A 17,115-nucleotide genomic window follows, 5' to 3' on the forward strand; every position below is an offset into this window, starting at 1 on the left:
CTAGATCCACACTCTGATAGAAAACCCCAAGGAAGATCTCAACTCATGCTCACAAGCCCACCAAGCTATCTCCTTGTTTTCCAAGCTATAGCTACTAGGCCTTCTCAAAATTTTCTCCAAGATCCAAGTATAGACTGCCTCACATTTAGTGCTCTATCCAAACATTCACATCTCCATCACAATCCTACTGTAAACTACCTCACCTTCGACGCTCTGTCCACAGACTCAAGATAACTTGCTCTTTAGCTACTCTCCACTTCTCCAAGATGGATGAATAATGATTAAAGACTGAATCAAGAATTATAATTTGGCATCAGGTCTTGCATTATTATTTCTTGTTGTTGTGTTTTTGTTGTGTGGTTGTATCACACTGTGTCAGGTGGTATCAGAGCAAAGGTTGTTCCTGAGTCTGTAAGCTAGGAGATATCATGATTTTACTAAGACATCAAGAATTATAATTTGGCATCAGGTCTAGCATTATTATTTCTTGTTTTTGTGTTTTTGGTACATGGTTGTATCACACTACGTTAGGTGGTATCAGAGTGAAGGTTGTTCCTGAGTGTGTAAGAAGAGCACTAAATATGAGGTAGTTTACGGTAGGATTTTGGATGAAGTTGGAGTAGAGCTAGTAGCCGTGTCTTGGAAAAAAAGGAGATTGCTTGGTGGACTTGCAAGCACAAGTCAAGATCTTCCTTGGAGGTTTCTACCAGAGTATGGACCTAGATTGGCTAGGGCTAGGATTGGATCTTGAGGGATCCGACAGAACTATTACTTGCTTTTTATTTGGCCATAACCGGAAAGGCCTTACAACCTGACACATTGCATGTAATTAATTATATTTTATTGCAATTTGGTATCAGATCTTGCATTGTTGCTTCTTATTGTTGTGTTTTCACTACATGGTTGTATAGTTGGGGGCTAGGATATCTTCTTTGGGGATACTCTGTCCTTGCACTACATCAAGTGGTATCAGAGCAAAGGTTGTTCCTGAGTGTGTAGACAGATTGTAGAAGCTGAGGTAGTTTGTACTAGGACTCGGTTGGAGAAGTAGATCTAAGTTGATCTTGATCTAAGGGCTTATACATGAATCGATGGATACAAAGATGGACAAATAATCTTATTGAGGTGTTATCGTAAGGAATTTGTGGATTGCAAATCCATGGTCCTAGACTTGTGATGTGGTTCCTAATTGTTTGTGCGAGCTTGTAGGTTGCGATCTAATTTGCAAACAATTCAAGGTTGTCACAAGGAGCATGGGAAGGATTTGTTGTAGAGGGTTTACAAAGATCTTTGAAGATGCCTCCAAGAGGATTGGACCCTGAGATGATTGTGAATCTCCATGATGTGGTGGAGAGGACGTTTTTTGAGATGACTACTCGATTTGAAGCTAGCTTGGTTAATTGATTTTCTCAGTTTGAAGCTAGCTTGGCTGATTGAGTTAGGGATGAGGTGAGGAATGAATTCCATGTATGTTTGTGGAGCTAGAGTCTACTAATCCAGAAGAGAGTCATTTGGCTGATTAAGAGACTTGTTCATGAGAGAAGATGGCATAATAATGTCGACGTGGAAGATGTTGGTTTTGTTGATCAGAATATGGAGTCTGATATAGAACTTGTAGGGTAGCTAAAGGTTATTGCTAAAGGTATTCCTAACCTTGTTGATGCTAGGATGGATATTGGTTTTCATGATCAATTGGTTGAGTCTGACATGAAAATTGCAGAGCGCTTGGTCATGGATGATCTAGTTGCTATTAGCGGTGAGTTGTGTGTTGCAGAGCATCTTGTTGTGAGCAATGAGATGGTTGGTGTTGAGAGTTTGACATGTGTTGATGGAGATCTTCATATTGTTGCTAATATGGAGTTGGTTGCTACTAGTTTGGATTCACTAGTTGTTGATGTGGATAAGGATTTGTTGATGAAGCATTATGTTCAGTTTGTTCCTAGGAGTGAGCATGTTGATTGGTTGGTTGAGATTCTGGTGTTTGACAAAATGATGTGGACGTGGATGATGAGTAGATTTGTTTTCTTGTCCTTGTTGGAGTGAAAACCTTTGGTGAAGATGAAGGTGATTGTTACTCTTTCTTTGGGCATCAAAGTGTGGGACACACTTTTCTATTTACCTGGGTAGTCTAATGTAGGAGCATCGTGGGTTTGCTTGTTGACTACTATGGAACTCATGGGAGGAGGCTTAGTAGTTTCTTTAGAAGATATTTCCAGACTAGCACTCATTTGAAGAAGGATGGTGCTTGGCATGGTCTATGGAGCTCTGCATGGTCTAGGGAGCTTGGCATGGTCTATGGAGCTTGACATGGTTTTGGGAGCTTTGCATGGTCTATGGAACTCGGCATGGTCTATGGAGCATGGCATGGTTTGGAAGCTCAGCATGGTCTTGGTTACCCAGCATGGTCTTTGGGTGCTTGGCATTGTCTTGAGTACTTGGCATGCTCTTCGTTACTTGGCATGGTCTTTGGTTGCTCGACATGCTTTGGGAGGAGTTTGTCCTTGTTTAGGAATTTGGTGCTTGTTGCAGGCCAAAAAACTAATTTTCTATAATGAATTAAAGGTTAAAATTTTTAGGGATTGAAAAGGACCTAGATTTATACCTATAGTTTGAAGTTTGAATTTTAATTCATTTGAAGCTAGGAGATATCACAATTTTACTAAGACATCAATTTTGGGAATTTAATTATTGTAGGAGGCTGACTTGTGGCATTTAATTTATGTATTTTTATTTAATTTGTGGTCTTGGCTGACTTGTGACTTAGATTGGTATAAGTAGGGGTTGTGGGGAAGTCTTTAGTCATCATTGATTCACTTAAAAGAGGAGTGAGGGTGGAAAGTAGCTGGAGAGTGAGTTTTCCTGAGTTCGTGAACAGAATGCCAAATGTGAGGTAGTTTATGGCAGGATCTTTGATGAAGTTGGAGTAGTGCTAGTAGCTGCAGCTTGGAAAATAAGGAGATTTCTTAGTGGGCTTGCAAGCACAAGTTGAGATCTTCCTTGGAGGTTTCTCCCAGAGTGTGGACCTAGACTAGCTAGGGTTAGGATTGGATCTTAAGGGATCCAACAAAACTATTACTTTCTTTGTATTTGGCCATAACCAGGAAGGCCTTTAGCCTGACACCTGACATAGTGCAAGGTAGGAGTGTCCCCAAAGGAGATGTCCTAGCCCCTAGCTATACAATCATGCAGTGGAAACAAAATAACAAGAAGCAATAACACAAGATCTAATACCAAATCATAATGATATATTCATAAAATATAACTGATTACATGCAATGTGTAAGGCTATAAGGCCTTCTCGATTACGGCCAAATACAAATCAAGTAATAGTTCTGCAAGATCCCTCAAGATCCAAATCAATCCCTAGCTAGTCCAGATCCACACTCTAGTAGAAACCTCCAAGGAAGATCTCAACTTGTGCTCAGAAGCCCACCAATCAATCCCCTTATTTTCCAAGCTGCAACTACTAGCTCTACTCCAACTTCATCCAAGATCTTGCTGTAAACTACCTCACATTGGGTGCTCTGTTCACAAACTCAGGAAAACTCACTCTTCAAATACTTCCCACCCTCACTCCTCTTCTAAGTGAATCAATGATGACTAAAGACTTCCCCACAACCCCTACTTATACCAATCTAAGCCACAAGTCAGCCCAAAACACAAATTAAATGCAAATACATAAATTAAATGCCAAATTTGCCCTCCTACAACAATTAAATTCCCAAAATTGATGTCTTAGTCAAATCATAATATCTCCCAGATCAAGATGAATTAAAATGTGTGCTTTGAACCATAGTTAGAAATCTAGGCTCTCTTCAATATTAAAAAATTTCAGCCTTCAATTAATTATAGAAAATTAGTTATATAGCCTGAAATAAACACCAAATTCCTAGACCATGTCGAGCAACCAAATACCATGCCCAGCTCCATAGACCATGCCGAGTTCCAAAGACCATGCTTAGTTACATAGACGATGTTGAGCTCCCAAGACCATGTCGAGTTGCATAGACCATGCCGAGCTCCATAAACCTTGCCGAGCTCCCTAGACCATGCCGAGCTCCCAAGACCATGTTGAGCTCCTAAACCATGCCGAGCTCCATAGACCATGCTAAACACCAATCCTTCTTCAACCGAGTACTAGTCCAAATACCCTCCAAAGCAACTACTTAGCCTCCTCCCATGAACTCTATAGTAGTCACCAAGCAAACCCAAGATGCTCCTACATCAGACTCCCCAGGTAAATAGAAAAGTGTGTCCCACACTTTGATCCCTAAAGAAAGTGCAACAACCATCTTGATCTTCACCAAAGGCTTCCTCTCCAATAGGGACAAGAAAACCAATATACACATCATCCACATCCACATCATTCTGTCAAACACCAGAATCTCATCCAACCAATCATCATGCTCGCTCCCAGGAACAAACTAAACATAATGCTTCATCAATAAACCCTTATCCACATCAAAAACTAGTGAATCTGCACCAACAAAAACATATCCCACATTAGTAGCAATATGAAGATCTCCATCAACATGTGCCACACTCACAACACACAACTCACCACCAATAGCAGCTAGATCATCCATTACCAAGTGCTTTGTAATTTCCATCTCAGACTCAACCAATTGATCATGAAAACCAATATCCATCCTAGCATCAACAAGGTTAGGAATATCTTTAGCAACAACCTCTGGCTACCCTAAAAGTTCTATATCAAACTCCACATTCTGATCAACAAAACCAACCTCTTCTACCTCGACCCTATTATGCCATCTTCTCTCATGAAAAAGTCTCTTAACTAGCCAAAAAACTCTCTTCTAGATCGGTAGACTCCAACTCCACAAATAGCTATGAAATTCCTTCCTCACCTCATCCTTAACATGACCAGCCAAGCTAGCTTCAAATAAAGCAGTCATCTCAGAAAACCTCCTCTCCACCACATCATGGAGATTCACAATCATCTCAGGGTCCAATCCTCTTAGGGCCATCTCCCAAGATCTTCGCAAACCCTCTGCAACAAATCCTTCCGACATGCCTTGTGACAACCTTGAATTATTTGCAAGTTAGATTGCAATTTGCCACCTTGCATGAACAATCAGGAACCACAAATCTGTAATCAGCAAACTCTCTGTGATCATGAGTCAACAAGATCAAACTTCCATCTTTGCATCCATTGATCAATTTGCATGTCCTCCCAAGGTCCTACTGTAAACTACCTCAGCTTCGGTGATCTATCTACACACTCAAGAACAACCTTTGCTCTAATACCACCTAGAGCAATGCAAGGTAGGAGAATCCCCAAAGGAGAGGTCCTAGCCCCTTGCTATAAAACCATGCAATGGAAACACAATAACAAGAAGCAATAACACAAGATCTCATACCAAATCACAATAGTATATTCATAAAATATAACTGATTACATGCAATGTGCAAGGCTGTAAGGACTTCTAGGTTATGGCCAGATACAAAGCAAGTAATAGTTCTGCAAGATCCCTCAAGATCCAAACCCAAACCCTAGCTTGTCTAGATCCACACTCTAGTATAAATCCACAAGGAAGATCTCAATTTGTGCTCACAAGCCCACCAAGCTATTTCCTTACTTTCCAAGCCATGGCTACTAGCTCTACTCCAACTTCATCCAATGTAAACTACCTCACATTCGGCGCTCTATTCACAAACTTAGGAAAACTCGCTCTTCAGCTACTTCTCACACTCACTCCTCTTCTGAGTGAATCCATAATGAAGTTAAAGACTTCCCCACAACCCTTACTTATACCAATCTAAGCCACAAGTCAGCCCAAAAGACAAATTAAGTGAAAATACATAAATTAAATGCCAAAGTCAACCTCCTACAACAATTAAATTCCCAAAATTGATCTCTTAGTAAAATCATGATATCTCCTAGCTCCAGATGAATTAGAACTTGCGCTTCAAACCATCGTTAGAAATCTAGGCCCTTTTCAATCTCTAAAATTTTAATTATAGAAAATTAGTTATTTGGCCTACAACAAGCACCAAATTCTTAAGCAAGGCCAAACTCCTCCCAAACCATGCTGAGCAACCAAAGACCATGCTGAGTAACCAAGACCATGCCAAGTAACCAAGACCATATTGAGCAATCAAGACCATGCCAAGATCCATAGACCATGCCGAGTTCCAAAGACCATGCCAAGTTACATAGACCATGCCGAGCTCCCAAGACCATGTCGAGTTGCATAGACCATGCTGAGCTCCATAGACCATGCCAAACTCTCAACACCAACCATCTCATTGCTCGCAACAAGATGCTTTGCAATACACAACTCACTAGCAATAGCAACTAGATCATCCATGACCAAGCACTCTACATTTTTCATGTCAGACTCAACCAACTGATCATGAAAACCAAACTCTATCCTAGCATCAACAAGGTTAGGAATATCTTCAACAACAACTTCCAACTATTCTGGAGGTTTTGTATCAGACTCCACAAACTAATCAACAAAACCAAACTCTTCCACCTTGACCTTCCTATGCCATCTTCTCTCACAAAAAAGTCTCTTAACTAGCCAAACGGGTCTCTTCCAGATTGGTAGAATCCAACTCCACAAATAGCTACAAAATTCCTTCCTTACCCCATCCTTAACACGATCAGCCAAGCTAGCTTCAAATCGAGTAGTCATCTCAAAAAACCTCCTCTCCACCACATCATAGAGATTTGCAGGCATCTCAGGGTCCAATCCTCTCAGAGCCATCTCCCAAGATCTTCAAAAACCCTCTACAAAAAATCCTTCCCATGGTCCTTGTGACAGACTTAAATTTTTTGCAAGTCAGATTGCAACCTGCCACCTTGTATGAACAATCAAGAACCACATCACAAGTCTAGGATGAGGGATCTATAATCCACAAACTCTCTATGATCTTGCCTCAACAACATCAAACTTCCATCTTCACATCTGTTGATCAATTTACATGTCCTCCCAAGGTCTTGGTGTAAACTGCCTTAGCTTCAACAATCTGTCTACACACTCAAGAACAACCTTCACTCTAATACCACTTGACGCAGTGCAAGGCAGGAGAATCCCCAAAGGAGATGTCCTAGCCCCCTTCTATAAAACCATGCGACGGAAACACAAAAACAAGGAACAATAATGCAAGATGTAATACCAAATCACAATAATATATTCATAAAATATAACTAATTACATGCAATGTGCCAGGTTGTAAGGCCTTCCTAGTTATAGCCAAATACAAAGCAAGTAATAGTTATGCAAGATCCCTCAAGATCCAATCCCAAACCCTAGCTAGTAGAAACCATCTTTCGTCATAATGTAAACCATCATTGTGAGCCTTAGGAAGACTCGGCATTATTTGGAATAATAAAAAAGTTAATGTGGAAAAAACTATTTCCCACTCAAATGGGATGGGTAGCAGAGTTTCTAGCAATAAGACAAACCTACAAATGATAGTAATCAATGTCTATGGACCTATAAAGATAGCAAAAAAATTAATAGTTTGGAATGAGATAACCAACTACATCATAACACTATAGGAAGAGAACATCATGATTAGAGGCAACTTTAATGCAATTTTAAAGAAAGATGAAAAATTTGGTAGAGTTAGAATAGTGTCTAGAGCTACAAAAGATTTCAAAGAATGGACAGAAAAGAATTCTCTCTTTGACATTCCATCATCTAGTGGAATATATACCTAGAATAATAGGAGAAAAGACTTTAACTACATTGCAGAAAGATTGGACAAATTTTTCTTCAAAGGAGAATTAAATAAGGTAAACAAAGAAATCAAGGTAAAAATGTTATCTATGGCATGATCTAATCATTTTCTAGAAAAAATCAAAATCAAAGAAAAAATTAAACCAAGCAGATACCCATTCAAATGTGAAAAGATGTGGTGAACATGAACAATTTTTTTATGAATAATATAAAAAACTGGTAGCAAGAAGAACAATTTCAAGGATTTAAAATGTTTTTATTTGTGTCCAAACTTAAGAGCATAAAGGAAAATATTCTAAAATGGAATAATATACAATTCAAAAATATTTTCAAAGAAAAGATGGAAACTGAAAAAAATTAAATAAAGTTATAAAAAATGGAATGAAAAATGAACTCTGCCAACTTGAAAAAGAATACCTAACAAAAGAAGAAGAAATTTTTCTAGAAGCAAAATCTAGAGAAAAATGGCTAGTAGAAGGAGAAGGTAGCACAAAATACTTTCATAACACTGCATTACATCATATGAACTATAATTTCATATCAAAAATCAAAGACAAGTAAGGAGAATCTACTAATAATCCAAGTAGCATAGCAAATATCTTCATAGAACACTTCAAAGATATTCTCAATAATTATGAAGCATCCAATAGAACCAAGCAAGAAGAAATGCTAAAAATAATTCCTAAGCTCATCACACCTGACAATAAAAAAATTCTTAACAAACCATTTACTCTTGATGTAGGAGCATTTTGGGTTTCATTTCAATCCTACACTTTTTCTCTTTTTTCCAGTGACTACCGAGTTCTTAGTTATTGTCGAGTTCCTTTGGTTGCTGAGTGAACTCTTTGGATGCTGAGTCATTCTTAGTTGCTTTGGTTTTTGAGTGAAACTTTTGGATGTCAAGTGAATCCCTTTGGTTGCCAAGTGATTTTCTTTGGTGGCTGAGGATTGAAGGATGCCGAGTTCATAGTTACTACCGAGTGATTCCTTTGGATGTTGAGCTCATGTGGATGATGAATGCCAATTTCTATTTGTTGAGTTCACTATGTCCATTTCCAGTTTGGGTTGACTCTGCCTATATTTAATTTCTATTAGGTAGCTAGCATTTGTAAAGAGATGACTTGTGGCCTTTTTATGTTCTAGAATCTTTTGTAAGATATTTTGGCAAGTATATATAGAGTGTTTAGGCTTAGAGGTAGGTAAGTGGTGGAGAAGAGGAATTTGTGAGAGCAAAACTAAAAGTGCAAATTTGCAGTTCAATCTTTGAATGTGAATGTATTTTTAAGTGGTTGTAACCCAAAAGGCCTTATAGTTGGGCATGTATTAAGATATTTTGATGAATCAATAAAAGTATTTCTCTTCTCCCTTCTTTAGTTGTTGTTCTTTGTGTTTTCTTCCATTGTGTTAACTCTTGCAGGGTGGTTTGGATAGCTAGCTGAGCCTCTGGCCTAGTTTTTCACCCTCTTGCCTATGTCAGTTGGTATCAAAGCTTGAGGTTCATCATTGTGGAGATTGGATCATGTAGAAACCTGATTTAGATTTGGTTGTAGGGTGGCAGATCTATGAATTTGACCTATAACTTGCAGAGGGTTACAATCTTGTAGGAACCTGATTTGTAAAGATGGTTCATGGTAGAGAAAATAATGTTGATAATGCTATATTGGATTAGTTGAGACAAATTGCAACTAGATTAGATGTTGTAGAGATAGCCCAAAGGAGAGGAGCATGTCTTGATGATGTAAGTGATGATGAAGTAGTAACACCAAACCATAATCCAGAACCTGAAGAATATCAAGATGAGAAAAGATTGTTGTGAGTGTTGTCTAGGGAAAATTCAAAGCCTATTGTAGAAGTTGTTCCTTATGATGGAAAATTTGATACCAATACTATGTTGGACTGGATGTCTGATATGGAGAATTTCTTTGAGTATAAAAAAACTCCTAATAATAGAAATGTGAAGATTGCAATCACTAGGTTGAAAGATCAAGCATCACTATGGTGGGAATCTTTGCAAACTAATAGAAAAAGTAGATCAGAACTTGGCCAAAGATGGTGGACAAGGTAAAGAAAAAATTCCTACCTACTAATTACCAAGTTAACTTGTTGAGAAAGATGCAAAATTTGAAACTAAAGGACATGAGAATGAACGAGTATACTGAGGAATTCTATAGATTGGACATCAGATCTGGACATGTGGATGATGATATTGAGAAAATTTCAAGGTATATAAATGGATTGAGATCTAGAATTCAAGATGAGATAAGTTTTGTTAAGTTGGAAAGTTCGGAAGAATCGTATCAATATGCCTTGAAAGCTAAGGAGATCTTGACAAAGAAACATGAACAAAGACAAAGAGGTATAGGTGATAGATTCTAGAGAGGTAGAGATAGATCTTATGGAGAAAGTGGTAGATCTAATAGTTCTATGTAGGATAAAGAAAAATCCATATGGAAGAATGATGATAAAGGCAAGATCAAATGGAAAAGTGGTAATTCTTACTAAGGAGGCACTAATTCTTACCAAGGAAGAGGTAATTCTTTTTCCAAACGTGGATTTCATGGTATTTGTTTTAGATGTGGTAAACAAGGGTATACATCTTTTGAATGTAGATCTTCTAAAAGTGGGTAGAATAATAGAAATGTTGTGATTCAAGGAGATGACGAGGGTTCCCCAAGTGGACCTAAGGCTGGAGAAAATCTAATGGTGAAAAGAACCTTATGTAATAAGGGAAGTGATGAGGAACCTATTTGAAGGAGAAGTATTTTCAAGACAAGATGTAAGATGGTTAAAAAATGTTGCAAAGTGATCATTGATAGTGGAAGTTCTACAAATTTGGCATCAGAAGAGTTGGTTACCAAGTTGTAGTTATAGAGATTGAAACATCCCAAACCTTATCATGTTTCACGAATCAAAGATGAGCATAAGATATTGGTAAATGAGTAATGCCTTGTGAAGTTCAAATTTGGACATTACTTTGATGAAGTTTTGTGTGATATTATGCACATGGATTTTTGTCATATTTTGTTGGGCGAACCTTGGCAATATGATAGATATGTTGTACATGATGGAAGATTGAATCAATATACTCTTTGGGTCATTGGGAAGAAACAAATGTTGCTTCCTTTAATTGAATGTCCAGATGAGCTTAATTGTACTACGATGAAAATTTGCAAGGTTAATGGGAAACAATTTGAATAGAAAATGAAAAGGAATCAAGTCTATTTTTCCATAGTTCCTAGAGGACCAAGTGTTGGTAATAACATTTGATCGAGCAGTAGAAGCTAGTAATGAATGAGTGACAATAGATAGTGATAGCCAAGTACCAGTAGAGATTAAAGAATTATTGAATGAGTATAAAGACATTATTGATGATCATATTCCTAATGATTTACCTCCAATAAAAAGTATAAGTCATTGTATGGATCTAATTCCTGGAGCTAGTTTACCAAATAAAGCACCATATAGATTGACACCTACAAAGAATGAAGAACTTAATAGACAAGTGCATGAGTCATAACAGAAAGGTTTGATTAGAGAAAGCTTGAATCCATGTGTTGTACCTATTATATTAGCACCTAAAGAGAATGGAGAATGGAGAATGTGTACTGATTCTAGAGCCATTAACAAGATAATAGTGAAATATAGGTTGCTTATGCTGAGGGCAGATGACATAATGGATTACTTGAGTAAAGAAAAGTATTTTATGAAAAAATTATTTGAAGAGTGGCTATCATCAGATTAGAATTAGAGAAGCTGATGAATGGAAGACTGCTTTCATGGTTTGTATGAATGGTTGGTTATGCCTTTTGGTTTGACTAATGGACCTAGTACTTTCATGAGGTTGATGAATAAAGTTTTGAAAAGATTTTTGGATAAGTTTGTGATTGTTTATTTAAATGATATTTTGATATTTAGTCAGACTAAGGAAGAACATCTTGACCATATTAGACAAGTATTTCAAAGGTTGAAAGAGGAAAAGTTGTTGATTAATCTAAAAAAGTGTTATTTTATGCAAGAGGAGATTGTGTATTTGAGATTTTTTATTTTAGCTGATGGATTGAAGATGGATCCTAAGAAGGTTAAAGCAATTTTTGAATGGCCTACACCTAAGAATGTGGGCGAGGTAAGATCATTTCATAGTTTGGCTAGTTTTTAGAGAAAGTTTATAAAGAATTTTAGTGTTGTTTGTAATGCTATGACAAGAAAATGAGGGGAGATAAAAAGGAATTCAAGTGGAAATATAGAGCTAATAAGAGTTTTGAGACTTTAAAATAAAAGGTTGTTGAATTACCTATATTGGCTTTACCTAATTTCAACAAAGTATTTCAAGTTGAATGTGATGCAAGTGATATTGCTTTCTTTAGTGAAAATATGAATGATGCTAAAAGGAAGTATTTTGTGTATGATCAATAGTTTTATGCTATTGTTCAAGCATTGAAAAAGTGGAGACATAATTTCATTCTTGAGGAGTTTTTATTGTATACTAATCATAAAGCTTTATAATACTTGGGAAGTAAACATAAATTAAATCAGAGACATATGAAGTGGATTGAGTACTTGCAAAATTTTACCTTTGTGATAAAACATAAGAGTGGAGTTACTAACTGAGTTTTTGATGAATTGAGTAGAAGATGTTCTATGTTGACTGAAATGAAGGTTGAAGTTCTTGGTTTTGATGAAATCAAAGAGTTGTATGATGTCGATCCTAATTTTTTTGAGGCATGGAGAGAGTGCAGAGCACCAAATTTGATAGATCAAATAAGTAAGTATGATGAGTACTTCATTCAAGAAGGTATGTTGTTCACAGGTATTCAGTTGTGTATTCCTAGAAGTTCTATGAGGTTGAATCTGATTAAGGAAAAGCATAGTGTTAGTTTAGCTAGACATTTTCGAATTGATAAGACATTGAGTTTATTGAAAGAGAAGTATTATTGGCCACAAATGTATAAGGATGTTTAGAAATTTGTAAACATTTTTGGAGTTTGTCAAGTTGCAAAAGGGGTGAGTCAAAATACTAGTTTATATACACCTATTACTATTCTTGAGAAACCTTGGACTGACATCAGTATGGATTTTGTTCTTGGATTGCCTAATATAGTGAAAGGGTATGATTCCATATTTTTTGTAGTGGACAATTTTTTTAAGATGGCTCATTTCATACCATGTAAGAAGACATCAGCTACAGAGCATATTTCTAAACTTTTCTTTAAAGAGATTGTGAGATTGCATGGATTACCGAGAAGAATTATTCCTAATAGAGATAATAAGTTTGTTGGTTATTTTTGGAATACTTTGTGGAAGAAGATGGGTACTAAATTGAAGTTTAGTTCTATATTCCATCCACAAAAGGATGGATGGACAGAGGTTGTGAATAGAAGCTTGGTTAATTTTCTAAGATGTTTAGTTGGAGATAAGTTAAGTAATTGGGAGATGGTATTAGCATAGGCTGAGTTTGCATATAATAATTCTATGAATGGGAGTCTAGGGAAGACACATTTTGAGATTGTTATTAGAATGCAGCCGAGAGGTATATCAGATGTGAGGGATGTTGTTGGTGAAGACAAGAGAAGTGCTTTAGGAGAAAATTTTAATAATTTTATGGAGTCTTTCTATAAGGAAGTGATGTTGAGGTCAGAACAAAGTAATCATAAGTATAAGGAGAATGTTGATTAGTCTAGAAGACATCATGAATTTCAAGATCATGATGAGATGATGGTTCATTTGAAGAAAGGAAGATTCCTAGTTGGAACATATAGTAAGTTGAAGATGAACAAGTTTGGACCTTGTAAGATCTTGAAGAAGTTTGACAGTGGTAATGCTTATGAAGTTGAGTTACCCGATAACATGGATATATCTCCTATATTCAATGTTACTAATTTATACAAGTATGATAAGTTAAATGATGAAATTGATGTACCTAATGATTATCCTAAGAAACAGATTGAAGAAGTTGAATAGATATTGAGTCAAGGAATTTGTAAGAGTACAAGAGGAAAAGATTACTATAAGTACTTAGTGAAGTGGAAGAATAGACATATTGAAGATGCTACATGGATTTCTCAATCTGAGTTGGATTCATCTCAAGTTGTGATGTGTGCATAACTTAGGAGAATCATTTCTTCCAACCCTAATTGTCTGATGTAGGAGCAACCTAGGTTTCATTTCAATCCTTCACTTTTTTTCTTTCTTCCCATGAATACCAAATTATTAGTTGTTTCCAAGCTCCTTTGGTTGCCGAGTGTAATCTTTGGATGCCAAGTCATTCTTAGTTGCTACCGAGTTCCTTTGGTTGTTGAGTGAATTATTTGGATGCTGAGTGAATCCCTTTGGTTGTCAAGTGATTTTCTTTGGTGTTTGTTGCCCCACTTTTCACCATATTCAAATTTTTCAAAGTGGAGAGTGAACTAGTTTCATGTTCTATCAAGTTGGGTCAATAGGTCTTTCTTCTTTAGGTGCTGAGTTTCTCCATCGGGCTTTCATCTTTTCCCTTCCATGAGTCTTAAGGGTAGTTTAGAGCCATCCTTGATGGAGATTCTCAATTTGTGCTACATCTTTTGATTTTCCTACAACTCATTTGATCTAGAGTTAGAGAAAATTGAATCGGCGGAAAATCAAGTTCCAGCTTCTCCTCGGCGGGTTTTCGCACCCCGAAGGAAAATTTCCACAAACATTGGAAAATATTATTTGTAAGCTTCATTGAAATAAATTGAATCATGTTATGAAAGGATCATTCAAGTGATGTCATGATCTCACGGCAAGAATCAATTTCAAGTGTGGAAAATGATCAGAATAGTGATCGGCAAAAACCTAGAAAAGAACTTCTTCGTGGTGGACTTCGAAGTCAGTAATTAGTTTTCCAAATAGCTATATGTAAAGGAATTGAGAAAGCCAATGGACCCCACCTCTCACTTGAAAAGTTGTTTTTGTGTTTTCTGAAGGCTTAAAATAAAGTGAATGAGGTAGAAAAAGTTAAACAATGGGCATTGGCAGAAAAAAAAGTAACCTCTTCTCCATTGCGAGTTTTTGCACCTAGAAGGTGAAACTCCGTAGCAGTCCATAATGTTATTTGTAGGCTAAAAGCAAGGAAAGGATAAGCATCATCAAAAAACTCGAGAATAGCTACTCCTCTGGAGAACTTTGAACCAAGAGGTGAACTTTCCACAAAGGCCTAAATAGAAAGGTAAAGTTACTAAGTGGGCCCCATTTGTCGCCTATGAAGCCTCTTTTATGTTTCTCGAAGGTTTCTAGTGAAGTGCTTAGGGTTGAAAGATAAAAGAAAAAGCTTAAGAGGAAAATCAAAAATCTGTTTCTTCGCTGCGGGTTTCTACCCTCGAAGGCCATCTTTTGAATTTTAGAGAAATCATTCCTGCAAGCATGGTAAGTATGTGAGTTGATTGCAGATTATTTTGGGGCAACTAAATAGAAGAAAATTAGTTGATTGATCAAGTTTTTACAAGAAGAATTGAGTTAAGTGGATTTTGCCCAAGGAAGCACTCTGTTCTTATTTTTTTGAAAATGGGTTAAATCGAAGGTAAACCAACAATTAATGGGAGTTACCGTTGAACCAACAAAAACAATGAAAAGAAAAAGATAAATTTGTTATAACCTTTATACTTACCAATCCAACAGATTTACCCTTAATTCCACTTGTGTGGCACGATTTATGAAATTCAACAGGCAAATCTGGGGTTATTCTATAAAGAGTGAAGTAATAGACTTTCAAACCACTGTCTTACTAGTATATTGTTGCATTGGTTAGTGCTTTCAAGTATTTTTCAAATACAGAGTTTGCTTCCTATGTTAGCTGTAACAATTTGAGTTTTTTCTATCATACATCAAATAGAATGGCAATAAGATTCATGGGTTTCGATGGATTGGGTGGAATTAGGTCAGAGTGGTCGACTTTCACAGATACTTCACTCCATTTCTATGATATGCAAGATTTTCAAAGGAGATTAAGAGCAGAGCCAATTCATCCCATAATAGAAAAACTTTAGGGAAGCAGATTAGTGGATGCAGTTGGGTTCCTTGTAGCAGTACAAGCCCCAGAGTTAATTTTGGAATGCATCAATCACTACAACTCGGATACAAAGCAGATTCTATTGCCTGATCAGACAATGTTGATTTCAATCGATCGACAATCAGTGGTGAATTGCTTGCGGATTCCAAAATAGGAGGAGTTCTCCAATTTAATGATGAGTGGGGCCATGTCTGAGTTCTCTTTGAAGAAGATGGTCTGGAGGAGGGAGATCATGCAGTCTTGGTTTCAAAAGCCAAGGGGAGCTAAGAGTAAAGTCCCTAAAACTCTTTTCAACATAGACCTCAAACCAAAAATTGTTAACATTTTGGTTATGTTGCATTGACTCAAACGTGAGGTAGAAGCTTTTAATTTTGTAGAGCAGTACTTATTTTTGGTGCAAGTTATTTTCTCAGACACACAGTATATTGACTGGGCACATGAGGTCAGTGAACAAATTTCTAGGGCTCTCGATGCAGCTAAGTTTTATAATTCATTTTATATGTCCTCATTCTTGATATACATGTTAGCTTCTCTTCAATTGTGGCTGGGACTCCCTAGAATTGAGGATTTTCTTGATAATGTAAAAAGTTATGAGTTTTATCCATGATTACAATTATAAAATAGTTATGCAGAATACATCTGGGTAAATGTTGTATTCACCATGAGGATTTGCAGGGAGCTCCAAGGGTGTCCAAAGCAGAGATTCAGTCCAGAAGTGATTGTGACCATTAGCCAATTTGGCAGATATTTATTCAGTTCTCATCATTTCCTTATTTGCGTCTTGTAGCATTCGATGGATTCCCACTGAAACTACTCAGGCATCCAGATGATATGATCGTGCTCGTGGAGATCATGAGGCAAGCAATACAAGTGAACGTGTTGAGCGCTAGCCTGAGGAAGAAAGGGTATGAATTCCCTATAAGAGTCAGAGCATATAGTTGTGAAACCAAATTAGATGCAAAGAATATACTCAAGGAATTTGAGCTAAAATACAAATTGGAAGAGTATGAAGCAGTAAGGCCCCTATTTGATCCTAATGGATATGCTAGAGATGTGCTCCAAATCAGAAGCGTAATCAAACATGTGACAACCATGGAGGATTATTGGGCAGATTGTAAAAATGAACTGGAGAGTCAAGATCGTACCTTTGCCAAATTTACAATTGATCAGGTAAAGACATATGGTATAAATTTAGATGTGGAGGGATTGCAAGATGATGGTCAAAATATGTATAGTAATACATATTTGACTAAGTTGAGGAATTCACTCCCATTAGTTCTGAACCATATGTTGACATAGAAAAAAACTTTAATCTCATGATGGCAAGAATTAACAAAAGGACTGGGAAGAGGGTTGAGTGGACAGCTAAGAAAGGCCAGAGCA

Source organism: Cupressus sempervirens, chromosome 8 (assembly GCF_028749045.1).
Source record: "Cupressus sempervirens isolate cs-2001-9-10 chromosome 8, ASM2874904v1, whole genome shotgun sequence".
Classification (NCBI taxonomy): Eukaryota; Viridiplantae; Streptophyta; class Pinopsida; order Cupressales; family Cupressaceae; genus Cupressus; species Cupressus sempervirens.